The sequence below is a fragment of the Anomaloglossus baeobatrachus genome, chromosome 4, assembly GCF_048569485.1.
Source record: "Anomaloglossus baeobatrachus isolate aAnoBae1 chromosome 4, aAnoBae1.hap1, whole genome shotgun sequence".
Classification (NCBI taxonomy): domain Eukaryota; kingdom Metazoa; phylum Chordata; class Amphibia; order Anura; family Aromobatidae; genus Anomaloglossus; species Anomaloglossus baeobatrachus.
The window spans coordinates 230071533-230085408 of NC_134356.1; the positions used below are offsets into that span (position 1 = coordinate 230071533).

General features: G+C 57.8%; 1 protein-coding gene across 4 annotated transcripts in view; it reads right to left on the minus strand.

Annotated features, from left to right (window-relative positions):
* Positions 1–13681, minus strand: part of LOC142303401 (putative tetratricopeptide repeat protein 41) — a 118560-nt gene extending 104879 nt beyond the window's left edge. For 3 of the 4 annotated variants that reach the window (XM_075344721.1, XM_075344722.1, XM_075344719.1), the window contains exon 1: positions 13428–13681. The gene's annotated coding sequence lies outside the window, so the exon portion shown is untranslated. The remainder of the gene's footprint in view (positions 1–13427) is intronic. The other variant, XM_075344720.1, reaches the window with a different exon arrangement.
* Between the last annotated feature and the right edge of the window lie 195 nt (positions 13682–13876).

The window sequence follows — 13876 nt, forward strand, 5'->3', positions numbered from 1 at the left end:
GGGCTCTTATATACAGCATTCTAACATGCTATATATAAGAGTCTAGGCCGGAGGTATACCATAAAAAACACTTTATAATACTTACCTAACGGTCGCGCGGTTGGCCATATGGGCGTCTTCGTTGTCCGATACTGCTTCTTTTGGCCATCTTTGTTCTCCCGCTCTAGCCGCAGTGCATGACGCGTCCGAGGTCATCCACACTCGCCGGCATTCAGGTCCTGCAGGGCAAATCAAAGTATTGTAGTGTGCCTGCGCAGGACCGGCGAGTGTGTATGACGTACACGCATCATGCACACAGGCTTCACAAGAAGGACGAAGATGGCCGAAAGAGGCGGTGCCAGCACCGGAGAACGGAGACACCCATATAGCCCACCGAGCGACCGTTGGGTAAGTATTATATAGTGTTTTTTATATTATACTCCTGGCCTGGGCTCTTATATACAGCATGTTAGAATGCTGTATACAAGAGCCCGATGGTGGTGGCCACAGCTTATACGCCAAAAAAGTGGTGACAGGTTCCCTTTAATGTCTTCTATTGGTTGCTACATTCCTGAGAAATCAGCATTTTAAAAGGAATCTGTCTGCAGCATTATGCTATGTAATCTGAGAGCAGCATAATATAGGACAGAAAAGTCTGATTTCTGGGAAGCATCCCTTACTGGACAGCTTGGTATACTTTACATGGAATCCCTGCTTTTATACAATTAGTAATTAGAATTATAAGAACAGGTAAGACACTATACACAACTGATAACAGGATCCAACATTCACAATGTCACAGCTGACCCTGCTCCCCTACCTTCACAATGTCACAGCTGACCCTGCTCCCCCACCTTCACAATGTCACAACTGACCCTGCTCCCTCCACCTTCACAATGTCACAGCTGACCCTGCTCCTCCACCTTCACAATGTCACAACTGACCCTGCTCCCTCCACCTTCACAATGTCACAGCTGACCCTGCTCCTCCACCTTCACAATGTCACAGCTGACCCTGCTCCCTCCACCTTCACAATGTCACAGCTGACCCTGCTCCCTCCACCTTCACAATGTCACAGCTGACCCTGCTTCCCCACCTTCACAATGTCACAGCTGACCCTGCTCCTCCACCTTCACAATGTCACAGCTGACCCTGCTCCTCCACCTTCACAATGTCACAGCTGACCCTGCTCCCCCACCTTCACAATGTCACAGCTGACCCTGCTCCTCCATCTTCACAATGTCACAGCTGACCCTGCTCCTCCAGCTGACCCTGCTCCTCCACCTTCACAATGTCACAGCTGACCCTGCTCCCCCACCTTCACAAAGTCACAGCTGACCCTGCTCCTCCACCTTCACAAAGTCACAGCTGACCCTGCTCCTCCACCTTCACAATGTCACAGCTGACCCTGCTCCTCCACCTTCACAATGTCACAGCTGACCCTGCTCCCCCACCTTCACAATGTCACAGCTGACCCTGCTCCCCCACCTTCACAATGTCACAGCTGACCCTGCTCCCTCACCTTCACAATGTCACAGCTGACCCTGCTCCTCCACCTTCACAATGTCACAGCTGACCCTGCTCCTCCACCTTCACAATGTCACAGCTGACCCTGCTCCTCCACCTTCACAATGTCACAGCTGACCCTGCTCCTCCACCTTCACAATGTCACAGCTGACCCTGCTCCTCCACCTTCACAATGTCACAGCTGACCCTGCTCCTCCACCTTCACAATGTCACAGCTGACCCTGCTCCCCCACCTTCATAATGTCACAGCTGACCCTGCTCCCCCACCTTCACAATGTCACAGCTGACCCTGCTCCCCCACCTTCACAATGTCACAGCTGACCCTGCTCCCCCACCTTCACAATGTCACAACTGACCCTGCTCCCTCCACCTTCACAATGTCACAGCTGACCCTGCTCCTCCACCTTCACAATGTCACAACTGACCCTGCTCCCTCCACCTTCACAATGTCACAGCTGACCCTGCTCCTCCACCTTCACAATGTCACAGCTGACCCTGCTCCCTCCACCTTCACAATGTCACAGCTGACCCTGCTTCCCCACCTTCACAATGTCACAGCTGACCCTGCTCCTCCACCTTCACAATGTCACAGCTGACCCTGCTCCCCCACCTTCACAATGTCACAGCTGACCCTGCTCCTCCATCTTCACAATGTCACAGCTGACCCTGCTCCTCCACCTTCACAATGTCACAGCTGACCCTGCTCCCCCACCTTCACAAAGTCACAGCTGACCCTGCTCCTCCACCTTCACAATGTCACAGCTGACCCTGCTCCCCCACCTTCACAATGTCACAGCTGACCCTGCTCCCCCACCTTCACAATGTCACAGCTGACCCTGCTCCCTCACCTTCACAATGTCACAGCTGACCCTGCTCCTCCACCTTCACAATGTCACAGCTGACCCTGCTCCTCCACCTTCACAATGTCACAGCTGACCCTGCTCCTCCACCTTCACAATGTCACAGCTGACCCTGCTCCTCCACCTTCACAATGTCACAGCTGACCCTGCTCCTCCACCTTCACAATGTCACAGCTGACCCTGCTCCCCCACCTTCACAATGTCACAGCTGACCCTGCTCCCCCACCTTCACAATGTCACAGCTGACCCTGCTCCCCCACCTTCACAATGTCACAGCTGACCCTGCTCCTCCACCTTCACAATGTCACAGCTGACCCTGCTCCTCCACCTTCACAATGTCACAGCTGACCCTGCTCCTCCACCTTCACAATGTCACAGCTGACCCTGCTCCTCCACCTTCACAATGTCACAGCTGACCCTGCTCCCCCACCTTCACAATGTCACAGCTGACCCTGCTCCCCCACCTTCACAATGACCTATGTGCAGACTCAATAGACACTCCAATACAAAAATATGGTCAGTCTGTTCATTGTGGCTATGTACATGTGTTGTTTCCTAAAACAACAGGAAGGTAAAGTCTAAAGAAGACCCAGTGGCCAGTATAAAAATTGCAAGATTTCCATTTGTCATTTATAATAAAGATTGTAATATGGAAAAAAAAGCCAAAAGTTTAAAAAGTGTGGATAGTTTTCCATTGTATTCTGGAGTCTCGAGTACGTAGCTGCTAGATAATATGAAGAATCTGTCATTGGTAACAGGAGGGCTGCAGCACAGAAACAAGGAAAGTGAACCTGGCCGCTTTCAGGGTCATCTTCCAAATACACATCAGTGTGTTGCTGCTGTTAGTTCTGTATGTAGAGATTTTTGTATGCAAAAATAAAATAATGCATGCAGCAGTTGCACTGAAGGCCTTGCTACTGGGAAGAAATTCTCTTTATTGCTCCTAGCAGCCTCAGGCTTTCAGTCATAGAGGTGCAGCTTCAGTCACTGTTCAGTATATAGTGAGTGATGGCTTAACCATACAACCTGCACTGACTGACAGCTGGTTCAACAATGCATGAGTGATGAGCCCACTATTAGTCAGTGTCGGGCAGGCCCGTATTTACCATTAGGCACCCGTAGCCTGTGCCTGGGGCGGCAGGATGCAGGGGGGCGGCACCTTCTAGCAGTAAAAAAAAAAATTATTTTTTTTTACACATTCATTAAATCCGCTGTATTTTCGGAGGGGGGAGGGGGGAGAGGCGCACCTTTATTTATTTGTATCCGCGTCAATTGAGACGCGAATGCAGACAAACTGGGGCGGCCAGGCACAGAGAGCTGATTGACCCCAGAACTGCCGGCGCCTGCACTTCCGGGGTCACAGGCGTGCCAATCAGCTTCTTCCTCTGTGCTGTGTCCAATGATTCATAAGGAGCGTGGGGGTGTCTCTAATGCAGACTGGAGATCTGCGTATGGGGTGGGAGGAGAGAGTCTGATGCTGGGGGAGGCTGGGAGGGGGGAGGCTGATGTTGCGGAAGGCTGGGAGGGGGGAGGCTGACGCTGGGGGAGGCTGGGAGGAGGAAGGTTGATGCTGGGGGAGGCTGGGAGGCGAGAGGCTGATGCTGGGGGAGGCTGATGCTGGGGGAGGCTGGGAGGAGGGAGGCTGGTGCTGGGGGAGGCTGGGAGGAGGGAGGCTGATGCTGGGGGAGGCTGGGAGGAGGGAGGCTGATGCTGAGGGAGGCTGATGCTGGGGGAGGCTGGGAGGAGAGAGGCTGATGCTGAGGGAGGCTGATGCTGGGAGAGTTTGGGAGGAGAGAGGCTGATGCTGGGGGATGCTGGGAGGAGAGAGGCTAATGCTGGGGGAGGCTGGTGCTGGGGGAGGCTGGGAGGAGGGAGGCTGATGCTGGGGGAGGCTGGGAGGAGAGAGGCTGATGCTGGGAGAGGCTGGGAGGAGGGAGGCTGATGCTGGGGGAGGCTGGGAGGAAAGAGGCTGATGCTGAGGGAGGCTGATGCTGGGAGAGGCTGATGCTGCGGGAGGCTCGGAGAGAGAGGCTGATGCTGAGGGAGGCTGATGCTGGTAGAGGCTGGGAGGAGAGAGGCTGATGCTGGGGGCGGCTAGGAGGGGGGAGGCTGATGCTGGGGGAGGCTGATGCTGGGGGAGGCTGGGAGGAGAGAGGCTGATGCTGGGGGAGGCTGGTGCTGGGGGAGGCTGGGGGGAGAGAGGCTGATGCTGGGGGGGCTGGGGGGATAGAGGCTGATGCTGGGGGAGAGGCTGCTGGTGAAGGTGGGGGAGAGCGGCTGCTGCTGGGGGAATGGGAGAGAGGAACCAATCCAAGAGACAGAGGACAAGGGTTGAGGGATAGTGCAATGACAAAATCGATGGGGGGGGGGGGGAATGTAAGGACTCAGAATGAGAGGGGGGCAGCATTGGGAGCTCATTATGGAGAAGGGGCAGCATGTGTGGGCTCAGTATGGAGTGGAGCAATGTAGGGGAGACAATATCAAGAGTGGGGTAGTGTGTGTGTGGGAGTGGGGTGTCTCAGCATAAGCGTTAGTGTGGTGGTCTTAGTATGATGAATGGGGCAGCATGGAGGTTCCATTATGGAAAAGAGGAAGGCAGCATTAGGAGCTCATGGAGAGGGGCAGCATGCATGGGACATTGTGAGGAGGGAGCAGCATGCATGGGACATTGTGAGGAGGGAACAGCATGCATGGGAAACTGTGAGGAGGGAGCAGCATGCATGGGACATTGTGAGGAGGGGCAGCATGCATGGGACATTGTGAGGAGGGAGCAGCATGCATGGGACACTGTGAGGAGGGAGCAGCATGCATGGGACACTGTGAGGAGGGGGAAGCATGCATGGGACAGTGTGAGGAGGGGGAAGCATGCATGGGACATTTTGAGGAGGGGGCAGCATGCATGGGACACTGTGAGTAGGGGGCAGCATGCATGGGACATTGTGAGGAGGGGGCAGCATGCATGGGACACTGTGAGAAGGGGGCAGCATGCATGGATGTATGGGACATTGTGAGGAGGGGGCAGCATGCATGGGACATTGTGAGGAGGGGGCAGCATGCATGGAAGATTGTGAGGAGGGGGCAGCATGCATGGGACATTGTCAGGAGGGGGCAGCATGCATGGGAAACTGTGAGGAGGGAGCAGCATGCATGGGACATTGTGAGGGGGGACAGCATGCATGGGACATTGTGAGGAGGGAGCAGCATGCATGGGACATTGTGAGGGGGGACAGCATGCATGGGACATTGTGAGGAGGGAGCAGCATGCATGGGACATTGTGAGGAGGGGCAGCATGCATGGGACATTGTGAGGAGGGAGCAGCATGCATGGGACACTGTGAGGAGGGGGAAGCATGCATGGGACACTGTGAGGAGGGGGAAGCATGCATGGGACAGTGTGAGGAGGGGGAAGCATGCATGGGACAGTGTGAGGAGGGGGAAGCATGCATGGGACATTGTGAGGAGGGGGCAGCATGCATGGGACATTTTGAGGAGGGGGCAGCATGCATGGGACACTGTGAGGAGGGGGCAGCATGCATGGGACATTTTGAGGAGGGGGCAGCATGCATGGGACACTGTGAGGAGGGGGCAGCATGCATGGGACATTTTGAGGAGGGGGCAGCATGCATGGGACACTGTGAGTAGGGGGCAGCATGCATGGGACATTGTGAGGAGGGGGCAGCATGCATGGGACATTTTGAGGAGGGGGCAGCATGCATGGGACACTGTGAGGAGGGGGCAGCATGCATGGATGTATGGGACATTGTGAGGAGGGAGCAGCATGCATGGGACATTGTGAGGAGGAAACAGCATGCATGGGAAACTGTGAGGAGGGAGCAGCATGCATGGGACATTGTGAGGAGGGGCAGCATGCATGGGACATTGTGAGGAGGGGCAGCATGCATGGGACATTGTGAGGAGGGAGCAGCATGCATGGGACACTGTGAGGAGGGGGAAGCATGCATGGGACAGTGTGAGGAGGGGGAAGCATGCATGGGACATTGTGAGGAGGGGGCAGCATGCATGGGACATTTTGAGGAGGGGGCAGCATGCATGGGACACTGTGAGGAGGGGGCAGCATGCATGGGACATTTTGAGGAGGGGGCAGCATGCATGGGACACTGTGAGTAGGGGGCATCATGCATGGGACATTGTGAGGAGGGGGCAGCATGTATGGGACATTTTGAGGAGGGGGCAGCATGCATGGGACATTTTGAGGAGGGGGCAGCATGCATGGGACACTGTGAGGAGGGGGCAGCATGCATGGATGTATGGGACATTGTGAGGAGGGAGCAGCATGCATGGGACATTGTGAGGAGGGAACAGCATGCATGGGAAACTGTGAGGAGGGAGCAGCATGCATGGGACATTGTGAGGAGGGGCAGCATGCATGGGACATTGTGAGGAGGGGCAGCATGCATGGGACATTGTGAAGAGGGGCAGCATGCATGGGACATTGTGAGGAGGGAGCAGCATGCATGGGACATTGTGAGGAGGGAGCAGCATGCATGGGACACTGTGAGGAGGGGGAAGCATGCATGGGACAGTGTGAGGAGGGGGAAGCATGCATGGGACATTGTGAGGAGGGGGCAGCATGCATGGGACATTTTGAGGAGGGGGCAGCATGCATGGGACACTGTGAGGAGGGGGCAGCATGCATGGGACATTTTGAGGAGGGGGCAGCATGCATGGGACACTGTGAGGTGGGGGCAGCATGCATGGGACATTTTGAGGAGGGGGCAGCATGCATGAGACACTGTGAGGAGGGGGCAGCATGCATGGGACATTGTGAGGAGGGGGCAGCATGCATGGGACATTTTGAGGAGGGGGCAGCATGCATGGGACACTGTGAGGAGGGGGCAGCATGCATGGATGTATGGGACATTGTGAGGAGGGGGCAGCATGCATGGGACATTGTGAGGAGGGGGCAGCATGCATGGAAGATTGTGAGGAGGGGGCAGCATGCATGGGACATTGTGAGGAGGAGGAAGCACGCATGGGACATTGTGAGGAGGGGGCAGCATGCATGGGACATTGTGACGAGGGGGCAGCACGCATGGGACATTGTGAGGAGGAGGCAGCACGCATGGGACATTGTGAGGAGGGAGCAGCATGCATGGGACATTGTGAGGAGGGGCAGCATGCATGGGACATTTTGAGGGGGGACAGCATGCATGGGACATTGTGAGGGGGGACAGCATGCATGGGACATTGTGAGGGGGGAGCAGCATGCATGGGACACTGTGAGGAGGGGGCAGCATGCATGGGACACTGTGAGGAGGGAGCAGCATGCATGGGACACTGTGAGGAGGGGGCAGCATGCATGGGACACTGTGAGGAGGGGGCAGCATGCATGGGACATTGTGAGGAGGGGGCAGCATGCATGGGACATTGGGAGGAGGGGCAGCATGCATGGGACATTGGGAGGAGGGGCAGCATGCATGGGACATTGGGGGGAGGGGGCAGCATGCATGGGACGTTGTGAGGAGGGGGCAGCATGCATGGGACGTTGTGAGGAGGGGGCAGCATGCATGGGACGTTGAGAGGAGGGGGCAGCATGCATGGGACATTGTGAGGAGGGGGCAGCATGCATGGGACAATGAGAGGAGGGGGCAGCATGCATGGGACATTGTGAGGAGGGGGCAGCATGCATGGGACATTGTGAGGAGGGGGCAGCATGCATGGGACATTGTGAGGAGGGGGCAGCATGCATGGGACACTGTGAGGAGGGGGCAGCATGCATGGGACCTTGTGAGGAGGGGACAGCATGCATGGGACATTGTGAGGAGGAGGCAGCACGCATGGGACATTGTGAGGAGGGAGCAGCATGCATGGGACATTGGGAGGAGGGGCAGCATGCATGGGACATTGTGAGGGGGGACAGCATGCATGGGACATTGTGAGGAGGGAGCAGCATGCATGGGACACTGTGAGGAGGGGGCAGCATGCATGGGACACTGTGAGGAGGGGGCAGCATGCATGGGACACTGTGAGGAGGGGGCAGCATGCATGGGACACTGTGAGGAGGGGGCAGCATGCATGGGACATTGGGAGGAGGGGGCAGCATGCATGGGACATTGTGAGGAGGGGCAGCATGCATGGGACACTGTGAGGAGGGGGCAGCATGCATGGGACATTGGGGGGAGGGGGCAGAATGCATGGGACATTGTGAGGAGGAGGCAGCATGCATGGGACATTGTGAGGAGGGGGCAGCATGCATGGGACATTGTGAGGAGGGGGCAGCATGCATGGGACACTGTGAGGAGGGGGCAGCATGCATGGGACATTGTGAGGAGGGGGCAGCATGCATGGGACACTGTGAGGAAGGGGCAGCATGCATGGGACATTGGGGGGAGGGGGCAGCATGCATGGGACGTTGTGAGGAGGGGGCAGCATGCATGGGACATTGTGAGGAGGGGGCAGCATGCATGGGACAATGAGAGGAGGGGGCAGCATGCATGGGACACTGTGAGGAGGGGGCAGCATGCATGGGACATTGGGAGGAGGGGGCAGCATGCATGGGACATTGTGAGGAGGGGGCAGCATGCATGGGACACTGTGAGGAGGGGGCAGCATGCATGGGACACTGTGAGGAGGGGGCAGCATGCATGGGACATTGTGAGGAGGGGGCAGCATGCATGGGACACTGTGAGGAAGGGGCAGCATGCATGGGACATTGGGGGGAGGGGGCAGCATGCATGGGACGTTGTGAGGAGGAGGCAGCATGCATGGGACATTGTGAGGAGGGGGCAGCATGCATGGGACATTGTGAGGAGGGGGCAGCATGCATGGGACACTGTGAGGAGGGGGCAGCATGCATGGGACATTGTGAGGAAGGGGCAGCATGCATGGGACATTGGGGGGAGGGGGCAGCATGCATGGGACATTGGGAGGAGGGGCAGCATGCATGGGACATTGGGCGGAGGGGGCAGCATGCATGGGACGTTGTGAGGAGGGGGCAGCATGCATGGGACATTGTGAGGAGGGGGCAGCATGCATGGGACAATGAGAGGAGGGGGCAGCATGCATGGGACATTGTGAGGAGGGGGCAGCATGCATGGGACATTGTGAGGAGGGGGCAGCATGCATGGGACATTGTGAGGAGGGGGCAGCATGCATGGGACACTGTGAGGAGGGGGCAGCATGCATGGGACCTTGTGAGGAGGGGACAGCATGCATGGGACGTTGTGAGGAGGGAACAGCATGCATGGGACATTGTGAGGAGGAGGCAGCACGCATGGGACATTGTGAGGAGGGAGCAGCATGCATGGGACATTGGGAGGAGGGGCAGCATGCATGGGACATTGTGAGGGGGGACAGCATGCATGGGACATTGTGAGGAGGGAGCAGCATGCATGGGACACTGTGAGGAGGGGGCAGCATGCATGGGACACTGTGAGGAGGGGGCAGCATGCATGGGACACTGTGAGGAGGGGGCAGCATGCATGGGACACTGTGAGGAAGGGGCAGCATGCATGGGACATTGGGGGGAGGGGGCAGCATGCATGGGACGTTGTGAGGAGGGGGCAGCATGCATGGGACACTGTGAGGAAGGGGCAGCATGCATGGGACATTGGGGGGAGGGGGCAGCATGCATGGGACGTTGTGAGGAGGGGGAAGCATGCATGGGACATTGTGAGGAGGGGGCAGCATGCATGGGACAATGAGAGGAGGGGGCAGCATGCATGGGACATTGTGAGGAGGGGGCAGCATGCATGGGACATTGTGAGGAGGGGGCAGCATGCATGGGACATTGTGAGGAGGGGGCAGCATGCATGGGACACTGTGAGGAGGGGGCAGCATGCATGGGACATTGTGAGGAGGGGACAGCATGCATGGGACATTGTGAGGAGGGGACAGCATGCATGGGACATTGTGAGGAGGAGGCAGCACGCATGGGACATTGTGAGGAGGGAGCAGCATGCATGGGACATTGGGAGGAGGGGCAGCATGCATGGGACATTGGGGGGAGGGGGCAGCATGCATGGGACGTTGTGAGGAGGAGGCAGCATGCATGGGACATTGTGAGGAGGGGCAGCATGCATGGGACATTGTGAGGAGGGGGCAGCATGCATGGGACACTGTGAGGAGGGGGCAGCATGCATGGGACATTGTGAGGAGGGGGCAGCATGCATGGGACACTGTGAGGAAGGGGCAGCATGCATGGGACATTGGGGGGAGGGGGCAGCATGCATGGGACGTTGTGAGGAGGGGGCAGCATGCATGGGACACTGTGAGGAAGGGGCAGCATGCATGGGACATTGGGGGGAGGGGGCAGCATGCATGGGACGTTGTGAGGAGGGGGCAGCATGCATGGGACATTGTGAGGAGGGGGCAGCATGCATGGGACAATGAGAGGAGGGGGCAGCATGCATGGGACATTGTGAGGAGGGGGCAGCATGCATGGGACATTGTGAGGAGGGGGCAGCATGCATGGGACATTGTGAGGAGGGGGCAGCATGCATGGGACACTGTGAGGAGGGGGCAGCATGCATGGGACACTGTGAGGAGGGGGCAGCATGCATGGGACATTGTGAGGAGGGGACAGCATGCATGGGACATTGTGAGGAGGAGGCAGCACGCATGGGACATTGTGAGGAGGGAGCAGCATGCATGGGACATTGGGAGGAGGGGCAGCATGCATGGGACATTGTGAGGGGGGACAGCATGCATGGGACATTGTGAGGAGGGAGCAGCATGCATGGGACACTGTGAGGAGGGGGCAGCATGCATGGGACACTGTGAGGAGGGGGCAGCATGCATGGGACACTGTGAGGAGGGGGCAGCATGCATGGGACACTGTGAGGAGGGGGCAGCATGCATGGGACATTGGGAGGAGGGGGCAGAATGCATGGGACATTGTGAGGAGGAGGCAGCATGCATGGGACATTGTGAGGAGGGGGCAGCATGCATGGGACATTGTGAGGAGGGGGCAGCATGCATGGGACACTGTGAGGAGGGGGCAGCATGCATGGGACATTGTGAGGAGGGGGCAGCATGCATGGGACACTGTGAGGAAGGGGCAGCATGCATGGGACATTGGGGGGAGGGGGCAGCATGCATGGGACGTTGTGAGGAGGGGGCAGCATGCATGGGACATTGTGAGGAGGGGGCAGCATGCATGGGACAATGAGAGGAGGGGGCAGCATGCATGGGACATTGTGAGGAGGGGGCAGCATGCATGGGACATTGTGAGGAGGGGGCAGCATGCATGGGACACTGTGAGGAGGGGGAAGCATGCATGGGACATTGTGAGGAGGGGGCAGCATGCATGGGACAATGAGAGGAGGGGGCAGCATGCATGGGACATTGTGAGGAGGGGGCAGCATGCATGGGACATTGTGAGGAGGGGGCAGCATGCATGGGACACTGTGAGGAGGGGGCAGCATGCATGGGACATTGTGAGGAGGGGGCAGCATGCATGGGACATTGTGAGGAGGGGGCAGCATGCATGGGACACTGTGAGGAGGGGGCAGCATGCATGAGACACTGTGAGGAGGGGGCAGCATGCATGGGACATTGAGAGGAGGGGGCAACATGCATGGGACATTGTGAGGAGTGGGCAGCATGCATGGACACTGTGAGGAGGGGGCAGCATGCATGGACACTGTGAGGAGGGGGCAGCATGCATGAGACATTGTGAGGAGGGGGCAGCATGCATGGACACTGTGAGGAGGGGGCAGCATGCATGGGACATTGTGAGGAGGGGGCAGCATGCATGGGACATTGTGAGGAGGGGGCAGCATGCATGGGACATTGGGAGGAGGGGCAGCATGCATGGGACATTGTGAGGAGGGGGCAGCATGCATGGGACATTGTGAGGAGGGGGCAGCATGCATGAGACATTGTGAGGAGGGGGCAGCATGCATGGACACTGTGAGGAGGGGGCAGCATGCATGGGACATTGTGAGGAGGGGGCAGCATGCATGGGACATTGTGAGGAGGGGGCAGCATGATGTGATGTCAATGTGCAGATCATATTTCATAATTGAGGAAGGTGTGGTGGGTATAATTTATAAGGGAGGGCAGTGTGTAGTTTATTTGGGGCAGTGTCACAGTCACAGTATATAAGTGGGGACGGTGTGGTGGGAATATTTTATACTCGTGCTATGTTTTTATGTGCCCGTGGTGATCCCCATTGGTGGGGGGGGGGTAGTGCCCTTCGTTTCTCATTGATACTTTTTCAAGTGTTTTACAGAGTAGATCTGCCTTAAACAGATCTCGTGTGCGAAAACTCATAGTGTTACGTTGTCACTAAGGGGCGCGACCACTTAAAGTGCCTAGGGCAGCATGAAGGCAAAATACAGCCCTGGTGTCGGGGGTGTTGTTACTGCCTCTGCTCGCTATATAATGGGAGCTGACCACTGTGGGGCATCTGGGAATATCTGCGAGCGAGGCATCTGAGTACCACTGTGGGGCATCTGGGGACCGCTGCGGGGCATCTGGGAATTACCGAGAGCTAGGCATCTGAGTACCACTGCGGGGCATCTGGGGACCACTGCGGGGCATCTGGGGACCACTGCGGGGCATCTGGGGACCACTGCGGGGCATCTGGGGACCACTGGGGGACATCTGGGAATCACTGGGGGGCATCTGGCCGGGGACCACTGAGGGGCATCCGGCCGGGGACGATTGCAGGGCATCTGGCTGGGGACCACTGAGGGGCATCTGGGGACCACTGCGGGGCATCTGGGGACCACTGCGGGGCATCTGGCTGGGGATCACTGCGGGGCATCTGGGGACCACTGCGGGGCATCTGGGGACCACTGCGGGGCATCTGGGGACCACTGCGGGGCATCTGGGGATCACTGCGGGGCATCTGGCTGGGGATCACTGCTGGGCATCTGGGGACCACTGCAGGGCATCTGGCTGGGGATCACTGCGGGGCATCTGGGGACCACTGCGGGGCATCTGGGGACCACTGCGGGGCATCTGGCTGGGGATCACTGCGGGGCATCTGGGGATCACTGCGGGGCATCTGGGGCTAATGATTGGACGCTCAGGGGCACATCACACCATACAAGCTACATTTCGTGCCGGCAGTGGCAGATAAACACCGCTTACCATGGTGGCCCCTCAGTACTGTATTAGGGCCCCTCATACACTGTCATGTCTATGCAGCATTACCGGCGTATTGCATAGCTCACGGCTGCTTCGTCCCTCTTCTGCCACTTGTGGCTCCAGTCACACACGGGCAAGCGCCCTATCCCCATAGCAACCATGGCAGCCATGTAACTATGGTAAACGCCACTACTGCTGCCCCGGAAATGCTTCTGGCCGACACTCCCCCTATGCCTTGCACAGTGGCTCCTCCCACCACTCGCTTCCCGTCCCTTTTTATTTTTTTTAAACCAGTCCCTGAAATCCGCGTTCACCCATTGTGAGGAGAACGCCGGGCACGTCAGCCAATCACAGCCAGCCACGCTCCTAGCGCTCGGCGCCGTACATGGAAGGAGCGGATTGGCCAGCAGTGACAGCGACACGCTGTGCGAGGAGGGAGCGCATTGGCTGGT